This window comes from Coregonus clupeaformis, unplaced genomic scaffold (assembly GCF_020615455.1).
Source record: "Coregonus clupeaformis isolate EN_2021a unplaced genomic scaffold, ASM2061545v1 scaf1720, whole genome shotgun sequence".
NCBI lineage: Eukaryota > Metazoa > Chordata > Actinopteri > Salmoniformes > Salmonidae > Coregonus > Coregonus clupeaformis.
In genome coordinates this window covers 101,794-114,785 of record NW_025535174.1, presented here as the reverse complement: position 1 = coordinate 114,785, position 12,992 = coordinate 101,794, and the positions used below count along the sequence as shown (strand labels likewise).

Genomic DNA, 12,992 nt, shown 5'->3' with positions numbered 1-12,992 from the left:
ACAGGTCTGTCTCACTGTCTGAGGGTTCTGGCTGCTATGATTGGATAGAGTGCAATCAGCGCAGCCGTTTAAGATTCTCCTTGGCGTTACCATCCTGTGTTAGTGGGCATGATTGTAATCCAAACCCAACCCTCATGTAAGTCCTGATGACCTCAAGTTACACAAATGTCACAAAAGTCATGTTTGAGACTGAACAAACCTGCAGAACACTGAGATGCAGCTCAGAGAAGAGAGGCCCTGCCTCCAGCTCCGTCTCTGTCGTCCCATTAGCCAGGCCCTGCTTCCCGTCTCTCCTGTAAGCCAATGGGGCTTTGACACACCAGCGCACCAACCCAGCCAGCGGCGTGAGGTCCATGGAGCCAATTGGCTGGCTGGAGGAGGGGCGTGTTCAGCAGAGTGATGAGGACCAATCGAGGCTGGTCTTGGATCCACGACACCACCATCTGCAACAGCTGTACAGGGGGAGTCAACTCCTCTAGACACCAAACACACACCAAGAGGTATTTAGAGATGTTTCCCTGACAACACACACCAAGAGGTATTTAGAGATGTTTCCCTGACAACACACACCAAGAGGTATTTAGAGATGTTTCCCTGACATAATACACACACACACCAAGAGGTATTTAGAGATGTTTCCCTGACAACACACACACCAAGAGGTATTTAGAGATGTTTCCCTGACAATTTATACACACACACACCAAGAGGTATTTAGAGATGTTTCCCTGACAACACACACCAAGAGGTATTTAGAGATGTTTCCCTGACAACACACACCAAGAGGTATTTAGAGATGTTTCCCTGACAACACACACCAAGAGGTATTTAGAGATGTTTCCCTGACAACACACACCAAGAGGTATTTAGAGATGTTTCCCTGACAACACACACCAAGAGGTATTTAGAGATGTTTCCCTGACATACACACACCAAGAGGTATTTAGAGATGTTTCCCTGACATACACACACCAAGAGGTATTTAGAGATGTTTCCCTGACAACACACACCGAAGAGGTATTTAGAGATGTTTCCCTGACAACACACACCAAGAGGTATTTAGAGATGTTTCCCTGACAACACACACCAAGAGGTATTTAGAGATGTTTCCCTGACAACACACACCAAGAGGTATTTAGAGATGTTTCCCTGACAAGTTTAGAACCAAGCACACACCAAGAGGTATTTAGAGATGTTTCCCTGACACACCAAACACACACCAAGAGGTATTTAGAGATGTTTCCCTGACAGTTTAGACACCAAGCACACACCAAGAGGTATTTAGAGATGTTTCCCTGACAAGACACCAAACACACACCAAGAGGTATTTAGAGATGTTTCCCTGACAATTTAGTAACACCAAGCACACACCAAGAGGTATTTAGAGATGTTTCCCTGACAACCACCAAACACACACCAAGAGGTATTTAGAGATGTTTCCCTGACAACACACACCAAGAGGTATTTAGAGATGTTTCCCTGACAACACACACCAAGAGGTATTTAGAGATGTTTCCCTGACAACACACACCAAGAGGTATTTAGAGATGTTTCCCTGACATAGTTTAGAACCAAGCACACCAAGAGGTATTTAGAGATGTTACCCTGACATAGTTTAGTACCACCAAACACACACCAAGAGGTATTTAGAGATGTTTCCCTGACATAGTTTAGTAACACCAAGCACACACCAAGAGGTATTTAGAGATGTTTCCCTGACAACACACACCAAGAGGTATTTAGAGATGTTACCCTGACATAGTTTAGTACCACCAAGCACACACCAAGAGGTATTTAGAGATGTTTCCCTGACATAGTTTAGTAACACCAAGCACACACCAAGAGGTATTTAGAGATGTTTCCCTGACATAGTTTAGTAACACCAAACACACACCAAGAGGTATTTAGAGATGTTTCCCTGACATAGTTTAGTAACACCAAGCACACACCAAGAGGTATTTAGAGATGTTTCCCTGACATAGTTTAGTACCACCAAACACACACCAAGAGGTATTTAGAGATGTTTCCCTGACAACACACACCAAGAGGTATTTAGAGATGTTTCCCTGACAACACACACCAAGAGGTATTTAGAGATGTTTCCCTGACAACACACACCAAGAGGTATTTAGAGATGTTTCCCTGACATAGTTTAGTAACACCAAGCACACACCAAGAGGTATTTAGAGATGTTACCCTGACATAGTTTAGTACCACCAAACACACACCAAGAGGTATTTAGAGATGTTTCCCTGACATAGTTTAGTAACACCAAGCACACACCAAGAGGTATTTAGAGATGTTTCCCTGACAACACACACCAAGAGGTATTTAGAGATGTTTCCCTGACATAGTTTAGTACCACCAAACACACACCAAGAGGTATTTAGAGATGTTACCCTGACATAGTTTAGTACCACCAAGCACACACCAAGAGGTATTTAGAGATGTTTCCCTGACATAGTTTAGTAACACCAAACACACACCAAGAGGTATTTAGAGATGTTTCCCTGACATAGTTTAGTAACACCAAACACACACCAAGAGGTATTTAGAGATGTTTCCCTGACATAGTTTAGTAACACCAAGCACACACCAAGAGGTATTTAGAGATGTTTCCCTGACATAGTTTAGTACCACCAAGCACACACCAAGAGGTATTTAGAGATGTTTCCCTGACATAGTTTAGTAACAGCAGAGACACACCAAGAGGTATTTAGAGATGTTTCCCTGACATAGTTTAGTAACACCAAACACACACCAAGAGGTATTTAGAGATGTTTCCCTGACATAGTTTAGTAACACCAAGCACACACCAAGAGGTATTTAGAGATGTTTCCCTGGCATAGTTTAGTAACACCAAGCACACACCAAGAGGTATTTATAGATGTTACCCTGACATAGTTTAGTAACAGCAAGCACACACCAAGAGGTATTTAGAGATGTTTCCCTGACATAGTTTAGTAACACCAAGCACACACCAAGAGGTATTTAGAGATGTTTCCCTGACATAGTTTAGTAACACCAAGCACACACCAAGAGGTATTTAGAGATGTTTCCCTGACATAGTTTAGTAACACCAAGCACACACCAAGAGGTATTTAGAGATGTTTCCCTGACATAGTTTAGTAACACCAAAGCACACACCAAGAGGTATTTAGAGATGTTTCCCTGACATAGTTTAGTAACACCAAGCACACACCAAGAGGTATTTAGAGATGTTTCCCTGACATAGTTTAGTACCACCAAACACACACCAAGAGGTATTTAGAGATGTTACCCTGACATAGTTTAGTACCACCAAACACACACCAAGAGGTATTTAGAGATGTTTCCCTGACATAGTTTAGTAACACCAAGCACACACCAAGAGGTATTTAGAGATGTTTCCCTGACATAGTTTAGTAACACCAAGCACACACCAAGAGGTATTTAGAGATGTTTCCCTGACATAGTTTAGTAACACCAAGCACACACCAAGAGGTATTTAGAGATGTTTCCCTGACATAGTTTAGTAACACCAAGCACACACCAAGAGGTATTTAGAGATGTTTCCCTGACATAGTTTAGTACCACCAAACACACACCAAGAGGTATTTAGAGATGTTTCCCTGACATAGTTTAGTAACACCAAACACACACCAAGAGGTATTTAGAGATGTTTCCCTGACATAGTTTAGTAACACCAAGCACACACCAAGAGGTATTTAGAGATGTTTCCCTGACATAGTTTAGTAACACCAAACACACACCAAGAGGTATTTAGAGATGTTTCCCTGACATAGTTTAGTAACACCAAGCACACACCAAGAGGTATTTAGAGATGTTTCCCTGACATAGTTTAGTAACACCAAGCACACACCAAGAGGTATTTAGAGATGTTTCCCTGACATAGTTTAGTAACACCAAACACACACCAAGAGGTATTTAGAGATGTTTCCCAGACATAGTTTAGTACCACCAAGCACACACCAAGAGGTATTTAGAGATGTTTCCCTGACATAGTTTAGTAACAGCAGAGACACACCAAGAGGTATTTAGAGATGTTTCCCTGACATAGTTTAGTAACACCAAACACACACCAAGAGGTATTTAGAGATGTTTCCCTGACATAGTTTAGTAACACCAAACACACACCAAGAGGTATTTAGAGATGTTTCCCTGACATAGTTTAGTAACACCAAGCACACACCAAGAGGTATTTAGAGATGTTTCCCTGACATAGTTTAGTAACAGCAGAGACACACCAAGAGGTATTTAGAGATGTTTCCCTGACATAGTTTAGTAACACCAAGCACACACCAAGAGGTATTTAGAGATGTTTCCCTGACATAGTTTAGTAACACCAAGCACACACCAAGAGGTATTTAGAGATGTTTCCCTGACATAGTTTAGTAACACCAAGCACACACCAAGAGGTATTTAGAGATGTTTCCCTGACATAGTTTAGTACCACCAAGCACACACCAAGAGGTATTTAGAGATGTTTCCCTGACATAGTTTAGTAACACCAAGCACACACCAAGAGGTATTTAGAGATGTTTCCCTGACATAGTTTAGTAACACCAAACACACACCAAGAGGTATTTAGAGATGTTTCCCTGACATAGTTTAGTACCACCAAACACACACCAAGAGGTATTTAGAGATGTTTCCCTGACATAGTTTAGTAACACCAAGCACACACCAAGAGGTATTTAGAGATGTTTCTGACATAGTTTAGTACCACCAAACACACACCAAGAGGTATTTAGAGATGTTTCCCTGACATAGTTTAGTAACACCAAACACACACCAAGAGGTATTTAGAGATGTTTCCCTGACATAGTTTAGTACCACCAAACACACACCAAGAGGTATTTAGAGATGTTTCCCTGACATAGTTTAGTAACACCAAACACACACCAAGAGGTATTTAGAGATGTTTCCCTGACATAGTTTAGTACCACCAAGCACACACCAAGAGGTATTTAGAGATGTTTCCCTGACATAGTTTAGTAACACCAAACACACACCAAGAGGTATTTAGAGATGTTTCCCTGACATAGTTTAGTAACACCAAGCACACACCAAGAGGTATTTAGAGATGTTTCCCTGACATAGTTTAGTAACAGCAAACACACACCAAGAGGTATTTAGAGATGTTTCCCTGACATAGTTTAGTAACACCAAGCACACACCAAGAGGTATTTAGAGATGTTTCCCTGACATAGTTTAGTAACACCAAACACACACCAAGAGGTATTTAGAGATGTTTCCCTGACATAGTTTAGTAACACCAAACACACACCAAGAGGTATTTAGAGATGTTTCCCTGACATAGTTTAGTAACACCAAGCACACACCAAGAGGTATTTAGAGATGTTTCCCTGACATAGTTTAGTAACACCAAACACACACCAAGAGGTATTTAGAGATGTTTCCCTGACATAGTTTAGTAACAGCAGAGACACACCAAGAGGTATTTAGAGATGTTTCCCTGACATAGTTTAGTAACAGCAGAGACACACCAAGAGGTATTTAGAGATGTTTCCCTGACATAGTTTAGTAACACCAAACACACACCAAGAGGTATTTAGAGATGTTTCCCTGACATAGTTTAGTAACAGCAGAGACACACCAAGAGGTATTTAGAGATGTTTCCCTGACATAGTTTAGTAACACCAAACACACACCAAGAGGTATTTAGAGATGTTTCCCTGACATAGTTTAGTAACACCAAGCACACACCAAGAGGTATTTAGAGATGTTTCCCTGACATAGTTTAGTAACAAACACACACCAAGAGGTATTTAGAGATGTTTCCCTGACATAGTTTAGTAACACCAAACACACACCAATAGGTATTTAGAGATGTTTCCCTGACATAGTTTAGTAACACCAAACACACACCAAGAGGTATTTAGAGATGTTTCCCTGACATAGTTTAGTAACAGCAGAGACACACCAAGAGGTATTTAGAGATGTTTCCCTGACATAGTTTAGTAACACCAAACACACACCAAGAGGTATTTAGAGATGTTTCCCTGACATAGTTTAGTAACACCAAACACACACCAAGAGGTATTTAGAGATGTTTCCCTGACATAGTTTAGTAACACCAAACACACACCAAGAGGTATTTAGAGATGTTTCCCTGACATAGTTTAGTAACACCAAGCACACACCAAGAGGTATTTAGAGATGTTTCCCTGACATAGTTTAGTAACAGCAGAGACACACCAAGAGGTATTTAGAGATGTTTCCCTGACATAGTTTAGTAACACCAAGCACACACCAAGAGGTATTTAGAGATGTTTCCCTGACATAGTTTAGTAACACCAAACACACACCAAGAGGTATTTAGAGATGTTTCCCTGACATAGTTTAGTAACACCAAACACACACCAAGAGGTATTTAGAGATGTTTCCCTGACATAGTTTAGTACCACCAAGCACACACCAAGAGGTATTTAGAGATGTTTCCCTGACATAGTTTAGTAACACCAAACACACACCAAGAGGTATTTAGAGATGTTTCCCTGACATAGTTTAGTAACACTAAACACACACCAAGAGGTATTTAGAGATGTTTCCCTGACATAGTTTAGTACCACCAAGCACACACCAAGAGGTATTTAGAGATGTTTCCCTGACATAGTTTAGTAACACCAAACACACACCAAGAGGTATTTAGAGATGTTTCCCTGACATAGTTTAGTAACAGCAGAGACACACCAAGAGGTATTTAGAGATGTTTCCCTGACATAGTTTAGTAACACCAAGCACACACCAAGAGGTATTTAGAGATGTTTCCCTGACATAGTTTAGTAACAGCAGAGACACACCAAGAGGTATTTAGAGATGTTTCCCTGACATAGTTTAGTACCACCAAGCACACACCAAGAGGTATTTAGAGATGTTTCCCTGACATAGTTTAGTAACACCAAACACACACCAAGAGGTATTTAGAGATGTTTCCCTGACATAGTTTAGTAACAGCAGAGACACACCAAGAGGTATTTAACAGCAGTGTTTACCTGTAGAGAGGTCATACAGGGTGGTAACAGCAGTGATGAACTGGCAGCAGAATGGAGGAGAGGAACAGCTGATGTTGTTGAGGGTTGGAACCATGGAACCAGGAAGCAGGGAACAGTAGTCATCCACCAGCACTCTGGCTAGTCTGATACAGTAGACAGGATGGGACCGCTGGAACACAAACACACACACTAAAAGGTCCAATGCAGACATTTTTATCTCACTATCAAATCATTTCTGGGGAACAATGAAGTACCTTACTGTGATTGGTTTACATTAAAATGGTCAAAAATAATTAAAAATAGCTTCTTAGCAAAGAGCAATTTTTCAAGCAAGAATTTAGCTAGAGGTGAAAACCAAAAACGATCTGTTATTAACAGAGATTTGGAAAACTCCATCCCACCAAAAAAGGCTGAAATGTCAGGCTCTTTTCAAACAGCTCTTACACTAAAATGGCATTATCTTAATTTTCACAGTATTATATAGTGTGGAAATATATACACCGAGTGCACAAAAGATTAGGTACACCTGCTCTTTCCATGACATAGACTGACCAGGTGAAAGCTATGATCCCTTATTGATGTCACTTGTTAAATACACTTCAATCAGTGTAGACGAAGGGGAGGAGACAGGTTAAAGAAGGATTTTTAAGCCTAGAGACAATTGAGACATGGAATGTGTATGTCTGCCATTCCGAGGGTGAATGGGCAAGACAAAAGATTTAAGTGCCTTTGAACGGGGTATGGTAGTAGGTGCCAGGAGCACCGGTTTGTGTCAAGAACTGCAACGCTGCTGGGTTTTTCACACTAAACCATTTCCTGTGTTTCTCAATAATGGTCCACCACCCAAAGGACATCCAGCCAACTTGACACAACTGTGGGAGGTATTGGAGTCAACCTGGGCCAGCATCCTTGTGGAACGCTTTGGACACCTTGTGGAGTCCATGCCCCGACAAATTGAGGCTGTTCTGAGGGCAATATTAATAACTCAATATTAGGAAGGTGTTCCTAATGTTTTGTACACTCAGTATATATAAAACACAGGAAAATCCCATTTTTGACTGCACTGGGCCTTTAACATAATCTACCAACACTGTCTAGACGCACACAGAGTGGACACGCTGGAACACTTCAGCTGAAGAGAGTCTTCGCTTTCAGGAATGGGTCATAATAGCGTATAGCCCAAACAGTTCAAATGCTGGAGGCAAATTCCTAGGATGGAAATAAACATGCCACATTGGCTTCAGAGACCGGCAGAAACCGTTCCGTTGGTAGTGCTAGCTGCTGTTAACCTCTACCAGGATGTCGTCTCTGGTTTGGAATCTGAATTTAGAGAACTGAATCTGAATGCATCTGAGAAGGTAAATATATACAAACTTTGGTAAACTTGAAATGATAGTTTGTAAACTTGATACAGACAATGAATGCAATATCTACCACATTGAAACTGTATATATATAAATATTCCATTTGAATATTCAATTCAATTGATTTATTTGTATTTTTATGAATGCAATATTCATTCAATTCGGTTTCAAACCAGGAAATACAAGTTACGTTTATATGCATAACAAATAAAAAAAATACTGAATTTGACTTCAATAGGTCTTAATGAATAAACCGTCACACTAAGGTGCAGAGTGTTGGATTGGCCTGCTGGGGTGGGTGGGCAAGGAGACCCCCAGCTCTGCTAAATCCATCACACTAAGGTGCAGAGTGTTGGATTGGCCTGCTGGGGTGGGGGGCAGGAGACCCCAGCTCTGCTAAATCCATCACACTAAGGTGCAGAGTGTTGGATTGGCCTGCTGGGGTGGGGGGGCAAGGAGACCCCCAGCTCTGCTAAATCCATCACACTAAGGTGCAGAGTGGTGGATTGGCCTGCTGGGGTGGGGGGGCAAGGGAGACCCCCCAGCTCTGCTAAATCCATCACACTAAGGTGCAGAGTGGTGGATTGGCCTGCTGGGGTGGGGGGGCAGGAGCCCCCAGCTCTGCTAAATCCATCACACTAAGGTGCAGAGTGGTGGATTGGCCTGCTGGGGTGGGGGGGCAAGGAGCCCCCAGCTCTGCTAAATCCATCACACTAAGGTGCAGAGTGGTGGATTGGCCTGCTGGGGTGGGGGGCAAGGAGCCCCCAGCTCTGCTAAATCCATCACACTAAGGTGCAGAGTGGTGGATTGGCCTGCTGGGGTGGGGGGCAAGGAGACCCCCAGCTCTGCTAAATCCATCACACTAAGGTGCAGAGTGGTGGATTGGCCTGCTGGGGTGGGGGGGCAAGGAGACCCCCAGCTCTGCTAAATCCATCACACTAAGGTGCAGAGTGGTGGATTGGCCTGCTGGGGTGGGGGGGCAAGGAGACCCCCAGCTCTGCTAAATCCATTGACCTGCCGTTTAAGGGATCGTTAAATAAATTGATCACCTCTTGAAGAGTATAGTCTGAACTACACATTCCAGATGATTCCATGATTATTGAATGAAAACGTGGGGGTTTGGCCTCTGGGCTGGCCTTAGGGAAAGTGTGCTAAATCCCACCCACCAGAACGATCTTCATTGTGAGAGGAAGTTCTCTAGCAGCCAGACAGCTGCCAGCCAACACTGATAAGAGGAAGTTCTCTAGCTGCCAGACAGCTGACAGCCAACACTGATAAGAGGAAGTTCTCTAGCTGCCAGACAGCTGACAGCCAACACTGATAAGAGGAAGTTCTCTAGCTGCCAGACAGCTGACAGCCAACACTGATAAGAGGAAGTTCTCTAGCTGCCAGACAACTGACAGCCAACACTGATAAGAGGAAGTTCTCTAGCAGCCAGACAGCTGACAGCCAACACTGATAAGAGGAAGTTCTCTAGCTGCCAGACAGCTGACAGCCAACACTGATAAGAGGAAGTTCTCTAGCTGCCAGACAGCTGACAGCCAACACTGATAAGAGGAAGTTCTCTAGCTGCCAAACAGCTGACAGCCAACACTGATAAGAGGAAGTTCTCTAGCAGCCAGACAGCTGACAGCCAACACTGATAAGAGGAAGTTCTCTAGCTGCCAGACAGCTGACAGCCAACACTGATAAGAGGAAGTTCTCTAGCAGCCAGACAGCTGACAGCCAACACTGATAAGAGGAAGTTCTCTAGCAGCCAGACAGCTGACAGCCAACACTGATAAGAGGAAGTTCTCTAGCTGCCAGACAGCTGACAGCCAACACTGATAAGAGGAAGTTCTCTAGCTGCCAGACAGCTGACAGCCAACACTGATAAGAGGAAGTTCTCTAGCAGCCAGACAGCTGACAGCCAACACTGATAAGAGGAAGTTCTCTAGCTGCCAGACAGCTGACAGCCAACACTGATAAGAGGAAGTTCTCTAGCTGCCAAACAGCTGACAGCCAACACTGATAAGAGGAAGTTCTCTAGCAGCCAGACAGCTGACAGCCAACACTGATAAGAGGAAGTTCTCTAGCAGCCAGACAGCCAACACTGATAAGAGGAAGTTCTCTAGCTGCCAGACAGCTGACAGCCAACACTGATAAGAGGAAGTTCTCTAGCTGCCAGACAGCTGACAGCCAACACTGATAAGAGGAAGTTCTCTAGCTGCCAGACAGCTGACAGCCAACACTGATAAGAGGCAGTCACATAAATGGCCAACGTTCTCCTGTTCAGGTCAGTGTTGCTAGCCAGGTAATAGCAGGTCATAGCAGGTCAATACGCTAGCCAGGTAATAGCAGGTCAATACGGCTAGCCAGGTAATAGCAGGTCAATACGGCTAGCCAGGTAATAGCAGGTCATAGCAGGTCAATACGGCTAGCCAGGTAATAGCAGGTCATAGCAGGTCAATACGGCTAGCCAGGTAATAGCAGGTCATAGCAGGTCAATACGGCTAGCCAGGTAATAGCAGGTCATAGCAGGTCAATACGGCTAGCCAGGGTAATAGCAGGTCATAGCAGGTCAATACGGCTAGCCAGGTAATAGCAGGTCATAGCAGGTCAATACGGCTAGCCAGGTAATAGCAGGTCATAGCAGGTCAATACGGCTAGCCAGGTAATAGCAGGTCATAGCAGGTCAATACGGCTAGCCAGGTAATAGCAGGTCATAGCAGGTCAATACGGCTAGCCAGGTAATAGCAGGTCATAGCAGGTCAATACGGCTAGCCAGGTAATAGCAGGTCATAGCAGGTCAATACGGCTAGCCAGGTAATAGCAGGTCATAGCAGGTCAATATGGCTAGCCAGGTAATAGCAGGTCATAGCAGGTCAATACGGCTAGCCAGGTAATAGCAGGTCATAGCAGGTCAATACGGCTAGCCAGGTCATAGCAGGTCATAGCAGGTCAATACGGCTAGCCAGGTAATAGCAGGTCACGTCAATACGGCTAGCCAGGTAATAGCAGGTCATAGCAGGTCAATACGGCTAGCCAGGTAATAGCAGGTCATAGCAGGTCAATACGGCTAGCCAGGTAATAGCAGGTCATAGCAGGTCAATACGGCTAGCCAGGTCATAGCAGGTCAATACGGCTAGCCAGGTAATAGCAGGTCATAGCAGGTCAATACGGCTAGCCAGGTAATAGCAGGTCATAGCAGGTCAATACGGCTAGCCAGGTCATAGCAGGTCATAGCAGGTCAATACGGCTAGCCAGGTAATAGCAGGTCATAGCAGGTCAATACGGCTAGCCAGGTAATAGCAGGTCATAGCAGGTCAATACGGCTAGCCAGGTAATAGCAGGTCAATACGGCTAGCCAGGTAATAGCAGGTCATAGCAGGTCAATACGGCTAGCCAGGTAATAGCAGGTCATAGCAGGTCAATACGGCTAGCCAGGTCATAGCAGGTCAATACGGCTAGCCAGGTAATAGCAGGTCAATACGGCTAGCCAGGTAATAACAGGTCAATACGGCTAGCCAGGTAATAACAGGTCAATACGGCTAGCCAGGTAATAGCAGGTCAATACGGCTAGCCAGGTAATAGCAGGTCAATACGGCTAGCCAGGTAATAGCAGGTCAATACGGCTAGCTAGGTAATAGCAGGTCAATACGGCTAGCCAGGTAATAGCAGGTCAATACGGCTAGCCAGGTAATAGCAGGTCAATACGGCTAGCTAGGTAATAACAGGTCAATACGGCTAGTTAACAAGCTAACTTTCAGGGGATAAACTAGATGGCTATATCCAAAACAAATTGAATTGCTTTCCATCTATAGTGGTTATGACAGTAACGTTAGTCTGACTGACAACTTTACCAGGACGAGGACTTGCCGATGTCAAGCTCTTTCTTCTGATGAAGCAAGCTAAATGACATGTAGCTAGCTAGCTAAGCAAACATGCCAAATGGATAGGCTACCCTCATGTATCTGAACCTACATGATCAATTGATGTTTACTGATCATGAAAAGCATGCAGTTACTTTCTGTATAACTGATGATGGAGCTAAATGTGGAATAATCTGAAATGTGTAGTTCTGACTATGCTCTTCAAGGTGATGATATTAAAACCAAATAGTTAACATTTATTTAACAATCCCTTGAAAACAGCAAGCAGTTGTCAATGGTGTTAGCAGAGCTGAGGGTTCTCCTTGACCCCCAGCAGCCAAATCGAACACTCTGCACCGCATTGGGATGTTTTATTGATAATAACCTATGGAATGAAATACAACCTTATGGAATTGAAATACAATTTGTTGGCACTGAAATCCCTCCATAGACTTGCCCTGTCCATGTTAAGTGAAGGTACCACTGAAATCCCTCCATAGACTTGCCCCTGTCCATGTTAAGTGAAGGTGTGTGTTCTGAAATCCCTCCATAGACTTGCCCTGTCCATGTTAAGTGAAGGTATCACTGAAATCCCTCCATAGACTTGCCCTGTCCATGTTAAGTGAAGGTACCACTGAAATCCCTCCATAGACTTGCCCTGTCCATGTTAAGTGAAGGTACCACTGAAATCCCTCCATAGACTTGCCCCTGTCCATGTTAAGTGAAGGTGTGTGTTCTGAAATCCCTCCATAGACTTG

The 12,992-nt window shown here is 43.7% G+C and overlaps 1 non-coding gene across 1 annotated transcript in view; it reads right to left on the bottom strand.

Moving 5' to 3' along the window:
* Positions 1–190: 190 nt before the first annotated feature.
* LOC121561786 overlaps positions 191–12,992 on the bottom strand; it is a gene marked incomplete at its 3' end in the record, with an annotated part of 28,252 nt that continues 15,450 nt past the window's right edge. The window contains exons 6-7 of the transcript XR_006659785.1: positions 7,020–7,188; positions 191–475 (exon numbers count right to left, since the gene is read on the bottom strand). This is a non-coding gene — a transcript (uncharacterized protein C7orf26 homolog). The remainder of the gene's footprint in view (positions 476–7,019; positions 7,189–12,992) is intronic.